This window comes from Vanessa tameamea, chromosome 17 (assembly GCF_037043105.1).
Source record: "Vanessa tameamea isolate UH-Manoa-2023 chromosome 17, ilVanTame1 primary haplotype, whole genome shotgun sequence".
NCBI lineage: Eukaryota > Metazoa > Arthropoda > Insecta > Lepidoptera > Nymphalidae > Vanessa > Vanessa tameamea.
In genome coordinates this window covers 4,431,858-4,445,323 of record NC_087325.1, presented here as the reverse complement: position 1 = coordinate 4,445,323, position 13,466 = coordinate 4,431,858, and the positions used below count along the sequence as shown (strand labels likewise).

The following is a 13,466-nucleotide window of genomic DNA, read 5'->3' as shown; positions in this document are numbered from 1 at the left end:
GTGAATTTTAAATTTTCTAATTTCTACGTTACTTAGTTGTTTCTTGGTAGCGGACGGCGTGACGATGTAAAGGACTTTGCATAATCCATCTTGAACAACATGCGAATGTTATCTATTATCAACTCTTTGTAAATGATCCTCGTTTAAGTTAAGGGTAACATAGGAAAACTTATAAATACAGGATATTAGAGGTACCATGTTTGCGGTACTTGACAAACTAGACCAATGATTTTATTTATTGATATTGGTGAAAATGAGCATCGACTATCAGGTGGCTCATTTGTCAACATGCATAATTATATAATACAGTAACAAGGAAAATTCGTAAAAAAAAAATATTCAACCTTTGGCGATCAACAGTACTTGTTAGAGTCTACTTGAATTAAGTATTAATTTGATATTTAACATATCTTTCTTTGTCTTTTCCTTTCTAAGAAAATAATATACGGTCATTTAATGCACGCAGGTGCCAAGCTTAGTCAGACAGTTCAAACTGTCTTATCGTGTTTAAATCCACTTATCTCAGTAAACTGATATTCTAATAGCTTCTTGTTTCTGGTACAGTTTTGTGCAAGCTTGTCAGGACAGGTACCACTAGTCAAGTCATTATCTGTAATTTTATAGACAAAGAGCAACTTCTTTTAGGATGTGTAAGTCCGTTTCATAACATACACTAGGGCTTTAACACCTTAGTAATATTAAACATACAGTTTGTAACGAAAATCCTTTTAAATTTGCTATTGTGCCTTTTTAAAGTTTAGTTATTATTATTTTTATAATAATGTGTATTTAAATTGTTATAGAACATATTTAAATTATTAAGAAGCAGAAATTATCTAGTGTTTAGATTGTTGGAACGCAAAAGTGCAATCTCACGGCACGTTCTTTTTGCTTTTCAATGTTATGTCCGTATTGATTAGTAATTTTCCACTGTTTTGATATAAAATCCGTCATAGTCATTGTGTCTTATTTATTACAAGACACAAATAGGGACCGTTTTTAAAGATCTACTAAATACCATTTGTTTGTATTACTATAGTATTTATGAATAACAGATCATTTAGTTAATGCACGCAGATAAAGCAGTGCGGTAACACTTTTTTTCTGGTTTGTTGCACAAATAACATTATTTCAGACTAAAATCTAAATACTGCTGAAAAGGTAGTCTATATTACTCCTGGATAAATTAGCTTTCTGATATTGCAAGAATAATTAAAATCGGTTCAATTGTTTCAGACTTTATCTATAACAAACAAATAAATCTTTCCACTCTATGCTATCCTGTATGAACCTAGCATTTTAAGAGATAAAAAGTAGCCTATATCATTCTCTGACTCCTAAAGTATCACTGCAAAAAACAATATGCGTTCCCTTGCTCAGCGAAAACAAAAAGAAAATCTATCCCACGGGAACCGTACATTTTTTCCGGCATAAAAAGCCTATTTACTATTTCAGACTATAATATATCTCTATACAAAATTCTATCCAGATCCGTTCAGCCGTTCTGCAGTGATTGAGTAAAAAACATCCATACATACATTTATATCATAAGCAACATTAAGTAAAGTGTTCGACTGCAACCCGAAAATCCGATTCCTCGAACGAACTTCTGATTTTTCAAAATTATGTTTTGTCTCCAACCAGTACTGGACCTGTTTTGGTGAACTATGACTTTACTAGAACTATTCCAATACTAAGAGGAAGGCCCGTGACAAGTATAGCTCATTTATTTTTTATTATTATATTTTGTTAAAGTAAAGAATTTTAATACTTGCAATGGTTCAAATAAAAATGAAGGAATCCTCATGCTTACTTACATCCATCACGATCTTAAATAATTTTAGGTAATGTAGGTAAATCAAAGGTAAGGTAAAGTTGCTAAAAAACATTAAAATCACGTTATATTTAAATATATAATTACTTCTACAATTTAATTGTGCCTTTACTAACTTTAAAAAAATATATTACTTAATTCATTGAGTTTCCCTATTTAAGACCCATTGGATATTTAAAAAAACCTTTATACCATTGCGTGTTATTTGCACCGTAAAACTTAAATATAAGTGTTCATATTTCTATTTCGGCTTAGCCATAAAAGCGTTACAGACAGACAGAGTTACTTTCGCATTTACATATAGACATATTTCTTGGTTAGATTACACCGCTTAAAATTTCAATCGATCTGTTTGCTCTTTCTGCCTTTATGTCCTGAATTTAAAAATGCTATTTTTTTTTTAAATTTTTTAATTATGGCTTGGGAGTTCATTTTTAAATTATACAATATTTTTTAAAATAATAAATTCATTTTACCATCTGACGAAGAGCCTTATTAATCGAAGAGACTATAGATAACAATTAAATATTATTAAATATTCTTTTGACCTAATTAGTTGATTAATGGACATTGAGATGAAACGATTCTATAGGAATGCCATGCCAAATTAAATTTATACAATGATACATATTTGAACACTTTAAAATTAACAATCATTGATGTAATCATTTCATAAGTTCAAAATCCGTAAAGTGGTGCTTTACGGATTTTTTATAGATTATATATTATATATATAGATTATATATATTGGAGTTTTTATACACTTAATTTATTAATAATGTTTTTGTTTTGAGAAAAAACTTGGAAAACTAGGAAAAGGTCTTTTACTACTACACCTACTTTGTTTAGTAGTTTGTATACTACAAAAAACTGCGAGACAAATTAGGAATTGTCATTTTTATAAGCTATATATATTTTTTAAATTCAATTACAAAGACATTTAAGTTTTTTTATTTCTTCATAAATTTTATAAATTACAATAATACTACTTTATCATACATTCTTACTCAATATAAAAGGGTAGTTTTTATGACTTCAAAAACATTTTATTCGAAAGGGCGAAAAGGGCATTATAGTAATTTATAAGGCAATCGAATACCCAATGGTTTGCTCGGAATCACCTCAAGTGTAGACGTCGCAAAATCGACTTATGTTGAACACAATTGACCGGGTTATACTTAGGATTATTAGAACTAATTCAATAAAACTTTTATTGAGTTAATTAGTTCAGAGAAAAGTTAATATCTTAGATGACATTATTTACATATAACTCTGTAAATTTGTTGAATATTATTTACAAATTAGTTAACATTTACTGGACTTTTTTATTATTATATTAATAATGCCATAATTATCGTCTATGGCTCGTCTAGAATATTTGGGCCTTTTAAAATATCATTTTTCGTAAACTTTATAACTTAACACAAATAAAATCACTCCAATCCGTCGAGTGGCAGTGAAATCGTAAAATTTGATAAAAAATCCATACTCAAAACATATTAAATATTTCATACGTTCGCTCCGTACATATATCTGAATGTTTACGATAATGCAGACGTCTTCTCATAAAAAATCCCCCCTCGAGTGCGCACTCAAAAACAAAGCCCGTGCGCCTTCTCTGCTGAATATTTCAACAGGTCTTCTCTTTGTCGGAATATTAAGTCAATGGAGGTAATTGATCTGTTAAGATTCAACTACATTAGGAGTGAGACATCAAAGTTGCTTCGTAACGCTATCGCACAAACAGGTCAAAATCATTTCGATATTGTTTGCGCAATTTACATTCATCCATTTTTGATGGTAATTCTATATTCGATGGTTAAAATGTTTATTTTTTTTATTCGGTTTATTTAGTGGATGTCAAGCACGTGCATAAAAAAAGTCTACAAATAAGGTATTTTATTCTATACGAGATGATATTCAGGAACAACAAGCGTGTAATTAGTATTTGGAGATTTTCATGCGGTATTTATAAAGATTGTATTTATGTATAGGCAAAAAAAGAGTAACTACTGAGGATCTTGTAGAATTTAGTACTAGTGGTACCAGTCAAACGTGTTTCGAATAACAATCAAATTTTTTATTTTAATCAAATGTTTTTTAAAATCGGCACTTTATTGTGACAATAAGATTTTTTTTCCAATTATTTCTTTAAGTAGTTCAAAAGTACAACTATTGAATCTGCGTTATATGATATTGAAATGTAACATAAATTCTTTATGAAGCTACTACTGATTTGGAATATAAATTCTCTTTACAAAATTCAGTAAGATACATTGTTTGTACTGTGTGTTTTATGAGAAACTATTCATAATGTTTGAAGTATTATAAAAATCGATATAGTCAAGATTTTTTCTTGGTTTTATTGAGAAGGAAATATAGAAATAATATAATGATTATTTTCGGTGTCTATAATCAAGAATCGTTTTGCTTACGGTTATGAACGTTGTCTTCGAAGCGTCCTTATAAACCGGAACGTAAGTGTCATTAGTTTAATATCGAATACTATATAATATACAGCTTAAATAATATACACTATTAAGTCCTGTATGTTTGGATATCAACATGTTAAAGTACAGAATAGCAATATGTCACTTGTAAATTGTTTTCTGTTCCGAGTGTCTGATAGACCAGAAACTAATCGCCGGTTTAATTTAATACGCGTTTAGGTTTAACCGACTTAAGTCTAGTACTTTAGACGCAGACATTGCACTTATAGAACTTCGCAATTACGGATCTTCTTACCAAATGAAAATGATACTAAGTATTTAACCCTTTGTTTAGTGAAACTACTAACTTTAAGAAAACATACGGTCTATTAATAGATATACCTGTTGTGGGTATAAACCAGAAACTATTTACTGCGAAATAGTTTTCAAAACAGGATTCCACGTGGCAATACAATTCCATTAGTAAAATTATTATTTTTAGAATATATGATAAATTTTACGATCATCATTATAATTAATATAAGTTCTTAATTAGTTGCTTTTAATTGTTATTCCAATTATCTACGTAATAAAGGCGTAAAGTTTCGGTGTAGGAGGTAATCTCTATTATAAAAAAGCGGCCAAGTGCAAGTCGCCCATGAAGGGTTCCGTAGGTCTATGTTTATGATTTTTTTTTTTAAATTTTTATATTTGAGTCGATTGAATGAGGGTAAATTACGGTTTACGATTTATGACGTTTTAAAAAAAACTACTTACTAGATCTCGTTCAAACCAATTTTCGATGGAAGTTTATATGATAATGTACATCATATATTTTTTTTAGTCTTATCATTCTTTTAGTTTAGAAGTTACAGGGGGGGGGACACATTTTACACACACATTTTTTTTTTTTTTCTATTTCTGTATGAAAATCTTAATGCGGTTTACAGAATACATTTATGTACCAAGAGCCAACTGTATAATTCTTATAGTTTCGGAAAAAGTGGTTGTGACATATGGGCGGACAGACAGACATGACGGATCTATAAGAGTTCAGTTTTTTGCCTTTTGGCTACGGAACCCTAAAAAGGAAAAACAGCCTGTAAACGCCCACTACTGGGCTTAGGTCTTCTCTCCCTTAGGAAAGGTTTGGAGGTTCTCCAATGCAGAATGGATATATATATGTCACAATCTTATTGACATTAGGCACATGCTGGTATCCTCGCGATTTATTCCTTCAGCGATTTATGAACACAAACTAAGTACATGAAAGTTCTGCGGTGCTTGCCTGGGGTTGAACCCGCAATTATCTAATCACTGACTGCTTTAATTAAAAATATTTAGAATAGCTCGACGATGTAAAGAATGTTTTAGATTTTTGGACCATATCAGTGTTTTTAGGTGACGCTGTTTATAGAATCCAAAAATCTTTTCAAACTTTTTTAATCAGCTTAATATCTTTTTTTTTTTAATTTCTTGTCATTCGAATTATATTAGTGTCTGAAGTCGAAAGTGTTTGCTCAATGTGTGATACAATACAAAATTTGAGACGTGGTCTGTTGCCGTCGGGCTTATTCACAAGCGCAATGTCGCTCAACGTGCTTCGAAAAGAGTATAGCTCGCTATTTTCTTACGCGCCCGAATTGGTAAAGAAAATATCGCAATGGGAAGGTCAAGGTCTGATAAACAATGGGGAAGAAAAGTCCTCCAATTGACGTCCCGACTGCCATAAAAGAGCCTAGGTTCAAGAAGACTATCTTAATAGCACATCGTGAAACTGTTGGATTGTTAGGGAATACGACAAAAGGAAAATTAATTAAAGGTAACCTGTCATCCAGCAGTAGAACGGAAACCGTTGATGTATGGATGAATATTCCTGCTCTATTCCATTAACTTTATTAAGCAATCCGAAGCCTAAACATATTATTGTCATGCATGTATTTGTATTTGAGATTTCAAATTCTCATATTACAAATGCTATGAGACATAGATTTATGACAAACTGTTGGCAGCATGTAACTTATTACGAGTAGGGGAAAGGATGAACTATTTCCATTCAATATTCAAACAGAGAGCATGTAAAACTTAGATGCTTAGGGTCGCGAACGGAACATCGACTCTCTCTGTAAACTCCGTCTCATATTCAAATAACAGGGAGCTAACGAAGCGGGGTAACGGAAGCAACATCAACAGTGGGGGGAAGAAACTTCGCCATGCCTTATTGTCATATGCATACATATCTTCTACTGAATATAGAACAAAATCAGAAGTATGAATATGATGTTAGTTGTCAGTACTACAAACGCAAAATTTTGTCTGTAAAAATGAAGTTAAATATTAGGAAAAAATCAATTTTATGTTCTGTAGAAAAAATCGTGTAGATTTTTAGATACGACCTTTTAGATGCGCTGTGAATTCATGATAGGCTTCAATTATAAGTTTTGAGTAGCGGCTTAAAAAAAACTGTCATCTTCCGCTCTTCCACTATCCCTATACAAATAACACGTAAATTTGTTACTTCATAGCATTTTGAAAGAAAGACAAACTACAAAGCTTGGATATTTATAATGTAAGGGAAGTAGTTGCTAAAAATAGCGGTTTTATAATAAAATGATATAACTATACTTACTAGCTATAGAAATAAAATATTAAATCATGACTATGAACTTAATTAAATACATACAAATGAAATTTAAAAATAATTACTCAACAAATCATGACCGCGTGGAATGGTGACAGGAATGCTATCAACATTTTTCCTTTGTTAACACTTTTGTTATCTGTAGTCCAATTCTGTGAGCAGTTACTTCGTATCTCACTCGTGAAATAAATAATGACAATTGACTTACGGTGCTACGCCATTTTGTTATGTGTATCCTATAAATTTCATAATTTTATTATAGTCAATGTCGCATATCATATTCTGACATTTCACGCTCGTGTTCTGCGGTGAGTTTCGACTTTCTTCTTATAGAATAAGCCTCAACAACACTTCAAATATACCAATTAGAAACTACATTTAATTGAAAATTTATTTGTAAAATAGTTAAACAATATGTTTGTATAAATTGTGAATACAAATTGTACTCGACAACATGAACTGTAAACATAATCTGAGATAACTATATCTAGTATTATTAATATTTTTTAAAACAAAATATGTTTAGCCTGTGTGTAATGTTTAGAAATTGATAGACAAAACAATATTTTGTCTTCTTTAATTGAATGTGAAATGGATGAAGACAGAAAGAGAAGTTATTGCTAAACTAAACACCGTATGTAAATAAGGTCGTATCTTTCTTTATTCATTCTTTGTTTTATTTCAAATAAAACCTACTTAATGTTTTATAATACTTTACAAAACCTGGAATCGTTAATCATCTTTACGGAAACCGAATTTGGTTGAATAGTCAGCCAATTTGCTATTAGTGAATTGATGTTCCGGAAATAAATTCCGAATTAATGATTTCGATTGGTTCGTTAGTTTTTAAGTTAAACGGCGTTCGAAAAACTTTAGGTTATTTAAATATCAGGTACTAATTATATTTCCAATGATCGAGACATTGGTTTATAATGACAATATTAGTTGAAATTATACAATCGAAATTATGTTGTAATTTGTATTTGGAAAATATTTCTTGATTATCAAAATGTAAATAGACCGTTTAATAAAATTGGATTAACGTAAGAACACTTTTGTCATATTAATAATCGTAAGCAATACAGGCTGTAATGTAATGTAATGTAATCTTAGGTAGATTACATTACATTACATTGAGTATTTTGATAGTATCCAAGTAGTACTCTCAAAAAAACATCGAATAAATTTCATTTTACAAGTCAGTTCACATTACAAGAACAGTCAATTAATTAAACGTTTTGTCGGATAACAAATATTGCTCTAGGCTCGCTCCTCGGGGCTTTAGCTGAAGTCGGTCTTTTCGGCTGCAATATGTCGGTAATAATTCAACTTTTATTAGAATAATATATCAATATGTTGTGCATACACAAAAAAATATAGAATAGCGTTTTATCGTGAAAACCATAAATATACTAGACAATAATTCTAAAATCAAAAAAAGAGTTCTAATTGCTTAATAAATACAATTTTGATAATCCAAAGTTAATATAAATATATTTCCAATGGCGCGTATGCGACTTTTTGACGATATTTAGAAATCGTTGGAAGACAAAATATTTTTTTTAAGTCTAAAGGAAGGTAACTCATTAACATTTCTTAAAACAAATAAAAGCTTCTGGCCGGCGAGTGTACAAAAAACCAATATAGCCCTAAACGGGAAAGTGGAAAAGAAGTTAAGAGGTGTCTATTTGTCACGTTCCTTCGTGAATAACGCTCTGCTTTCCAATTAAGGGTAAGCGCTCTCTTTGTTTATCTTAAATTGCGAGAAAATCTCACTCAAATTATCGAGCTAAAGGACCAAGGGGAGATCGGTAGAACACAACTTTTGTTACGACTCAGTATAAAAAAGTTCCCTGATACTGACGGACAGGGCGCGGGGAATTTTTAATAAGCGAAAAATTTAATGAGGGCCCTGAACGGCCTTCCTCCTCGGTTTTCGCGTGTCAGCTTTACTTAAAATCTAAGGGATGTCGGGGATGTTTTTTAGGAGTTTTTTTGGCTGTATCTAATTATCTATTAAGTTCTTCATTAAATTTAAAGATTTATCATTTTAAGTCTTGTTAATCTATAAAGATAAAGAATTACACAATTATTATGTAGCCTTAAAATAACATATGAATTCTATTTATAATATTTATATAGCTTTGAGTTAAATTAACGTTAGTATCTAGGAATCAGAGGTAGACGAGATCGTCCTTATTATCTCCCTCGCAATAAGGGAGCAATTTACTGCATCAGTAGTCAGAGGCGACATCTGCTAATCGATTGATTGACCCCGCTTTAGAGCCTTCGATAAAAAATTATGGGTCATTGTATTTAGAGTTAATATTCATGTTTTAAAGGTTATTCTTCGTTTGATGATTGCACATTCAATATTAGGACTATATTTTTTTAACTTAAATACTTGATGTTCTTTTTTATATATTGCTTCTTTGTTCAAACTTCATAGTAAAATACGCAGAATATTGTACGAGTGTTGTTGATAAAAAAAAAAATACATAAATACTATACGTAAGAAAGTCGTGTCACTATTGTTTCGTGTCAAACTAGAAGAGCCTTGTTAGTCAAACATCGTTGGTAAAACGACACAATAGCACCCCTGCCCTCCCTCAGGTGGGAAATTATTTTTGTATGAAAGCGTAAAAAGATCTCCGCCTTACCTTCCGTTATTAACTCGAGAGGTTCCCTTTGATGCACCGCATGGTTACCCCTTATATATCTAATGGTTTTAAATTTGCCTTATTATTAAGGAATGTGAATATTATTTGGAATATAAATTACCCTTTGCAATTACAATTAGCGCACCGCTGAATAAATTTATTTTAAAGGCTTTGTTAGTTGAATATAAAAGAAGGCGTAAAATAAAAACATTTTTAGGACCGTATTAAATTAGAAGCATCTTCTCATACATCTATATTATATTTAATCTATATTATTATAATTAAATATATATATATATATATATTTAATTATATTGCTTTTATTAACGGCCTTTAAGTTGATTATTTTGTAGTACTATATGTATTTGTAATCCGAATAACAAATCCGTATGAAATAAAAAATGTAAGTAAATCTCTTTAGATTAAGGTGTGCGTTTATTTCAATTTTTATTAATTTAAAAGTGGCTCTGTTTAATGAAAGAAATTTATGCGCGGTGATGAGAGAGACTGATTGTTTAAAATAGAGGGTTCCTTTCGTGAGAAAGGGAGGTCAAATTTCCTTTGGTGGCCGTCTTTTGCAAGTTCTCTTTTCCGTTTTTAATTATTGAACCACTCATTCCTAATTATTATTATTAGCGCTGGGGAGTGGTGAAAATTGAGGGTCTCCGAGAGTAATATTGACCGCTCGGCTTGAGGTGCGTCTCGGGGGAGTTTTTTAATTGTACACGCTTTTGACTTTTCTCTTGTTCTTTTGAGACGCTTCAATAAACTTGAATTTTATGGTGTCTCGGTTGTAGGCGTACACTTTTATTACGGGGGCAACTTCACGCGCTTATACCTGAGAGTATTGAGTTTAAAAACGTTATATTTAAAGCAGTAGCTCATTTCATTCATATAGAAATATTTAAACTGCTATCATATAAATGGCTTTCACAGTAATCGATAACCCGTGACTTTTTAATAGGCTAGCACGCATTACACAACATAAAGGTCTTCATTCATATATACGTAATACATTCGTACTCCGCAGCCAATCCGCTAATGTCCCTAAAGCGTATCGGTCCGCATTAGGTATTTTATATCCAAATTGCCGCTCTCTAAGCTTAAAATCCCCAGTAAGCCATGAAACCGAGATCAAAGGAGCTCGCTGCCATTACGATTGTGGCTCATTTTTTATTTAGCCGGCGGAGAACTCTTATCTTAACGCCCCCGTCTAGTTTATGACGTTATAAAGCTGATTTTTAATCTAACGAGAAAATTGCAAATTCTATTGGGTTGTGCAGTGTTTTATTTCAAAGTTTAATTCGTATTTAATTATATATATACGTGTATAAATGTATAGTATAAATAGATGGAAAGATAACATTCAAGATAAAGCGATAATTGAATGAGGAAATAAAATTGAAATAAGGTAATGTCAAAGTTGAGCTATTTAGGACCTTAGGGACTCAGAATCTCGTGTGGTCGCAATTCGCGCATTTAGTTCTGGTTGGAATTAAGACTTATCCAACATATTTTACTATCTTAACTTGCTTATGTGTTACGTGTGCGTTAATTTCTACTAATTATTCTAATTCAGTTTTATTACGTAGAATAAATTAAATGTTTTCAAATATGTATCATATTTTTAGTCAATTTCAATAGAAGAGGAAGGTAATAATTTTTTTCGGCTTTATACATAGTTGGCTTTTGACACTATTTAGCACGGTACTTTCAAATAATGTATACAAAAAAAAAACATAAACATACTTATATGTACTTACAAAGAAAAACGTTATTAAATTTACATAGTGTACTTCACTATGTATTCCTTAATTCAAAGCTAAGCTTATGTATTTACAGATTTTAAAACAATGTTGCCATTTAAATTTGAATAATAATATTTGATAAAACCGTAAATACAATATTATTAAAAAACATTATTACAGAAGCTAAACATTGCATGTAATGTAATATTGAATTTGTATTTGCTAAAACCTGTTTGATCTTGATCCGTGTTATACGATGCAAACATATTTTTATGAAGAGTAGCGCCCCTCGGGATCAATATCCGCAGTTTATGAAGTGTCGCACGTGCAGCCTGCAATATGTTCACGGCTGGGGAGACGAAAGTCTTTTTATGAATAACTTCAATGATTTATTAAGTGTACGCTCAACGCATTTTTCTGTGTGCCCTTTGATACAAATAATTCTCAGGAAATGGTGTGATTCGGTTGAAAGTCAAGGGCCTTCCAATAATTCATATATTTAAGGAAATATCGTTTTTAATAAAACTCGAACACTTTGAAACTACTAACTGTAATATTACTGACTGCATCATTTTCTTTTTATTTTACGTTCCTAGTCAAGCTTAACATATAAAATAAAGACAACATAAAAAAATAAAGATAAAATAGATTGACTGCTAGGACGTTTTAGATTCTCAACTACAATTAATTATTTCATTGTGAATTGTCGCGCGATCATTATTATATCTATTTAAAAATATTTTAAATTGACTCACTGTCATAAAACGGACAGCCTAACTCGGTAGGACTAATAGGATGTAATTTTGAACAGGAGATCCTTATGAAACGTCGATGAGTACTAAGAGAGGAAAAATATGATTTATTCAAATATGAAAACAGAATTACAAAGCACTCTTGAATCACCTTGTTATTGAATAAGAAGTGAAGCTAACACGGGTTCGGAATTTAGGAATAATATCGGTCGCTCACCAACACATGAGTTCTCGGGGAATAAAAAGATGTAGGTACTAATGTACAAATTAAAACATATTTACATTTAAGAAACCCAATTGATTTGAATAAGAGAATTTAAATCAATATACGAGTATAATAAAGAGGGAGAGCCGAGATGAACGAGTGGTTACCGCGCTTGCATCCTAAGCGATGATTGCGGGTTCAAACACATGGAAACATCACTTAATTTTCATGTGCTTAATTTTTGTTAATTTATCTCGTGCTCGGCGGTGAAGTAAAACCTGCATGCGTCGTCTTTTAATGTAATTCTGCCACAATGTATCTACCTTCTCCTTGAAGGGATAGAAGGCACCCGTGGCTTAGTCCAGCCACGGAATATGTACTTGTTGTTTACTTTTATAAGAATATATACAATTATACATATTTATATTTAATAAAGTAATATCAGATTGGAGGCAAAAGGCACGTCAGTCTAGATAATAAGTGTAGACACCAGACACCAAAGTAATTGATTAGTTTTAGATATATTAAAATATTGTTCTTAAGATATTGTTCGTAAAAGTGCATGTATATATGCATGCAATTTTTTTAATAATTTCATTAATCAAATGATTAATGAAATTACATATTTCGCAAGTAAATTATAAGATATTTTTACTTAAAAATGTTTAGTGTAAATGCATTTTTCAATGTAATAAAGGTTTGATAGACATCGGGTCAATATCCGCTTAAAGAAATGTATCTTTTGGTAGACAGCCAACGGCGAAGCATAATACCTACCTGTTTTCTCAAACTTATACAGTATTTTATTTCTCGACAACTGATTTGGACATATTGACTGAAGATTATTTATTAAATGCATTATTTTAACCACATTCTTAGTAAAAGTGTTTCAAAATAATATAACTATTTATATTTTGAAAAAATCGATTAACGTAGTTTAATAACTCCAATCGATTAAAATAGTAGGTACCTATAAGTTTTATTCGGTCACCAAGGCTCGTTAAATCATCGGCGTGCATTAGTAAGTGTTTAGATCTAAAAGTAAGTCATAGCCTGTCAATATCTCATTACTGAGTCAATACTTACTTTCTTTCTTCTTTGAGAGAAGGTATGTACCTCATTCCATCGCCAAACAGTAATACTCAGTATAGTCGTGTTTCTGGGTACCCTTCAAACCGGAGCCGGTGTTTCACATTC

General features: G+C 31.1%; 1 protein-coding gene across 2 annotated transcripts in view; it reads left to right on the top strand.

The window, feature by feature from the left end:
• The window catches only part of Runxb (Runt related B), a 33,444-nt gene that overhangs the window by 7,457 nt on the left and 12,521 nt on the right, over window positions 1-13,466 (top strand). The gene's annotated exons all lie outside the window — the stretch shown is intronic.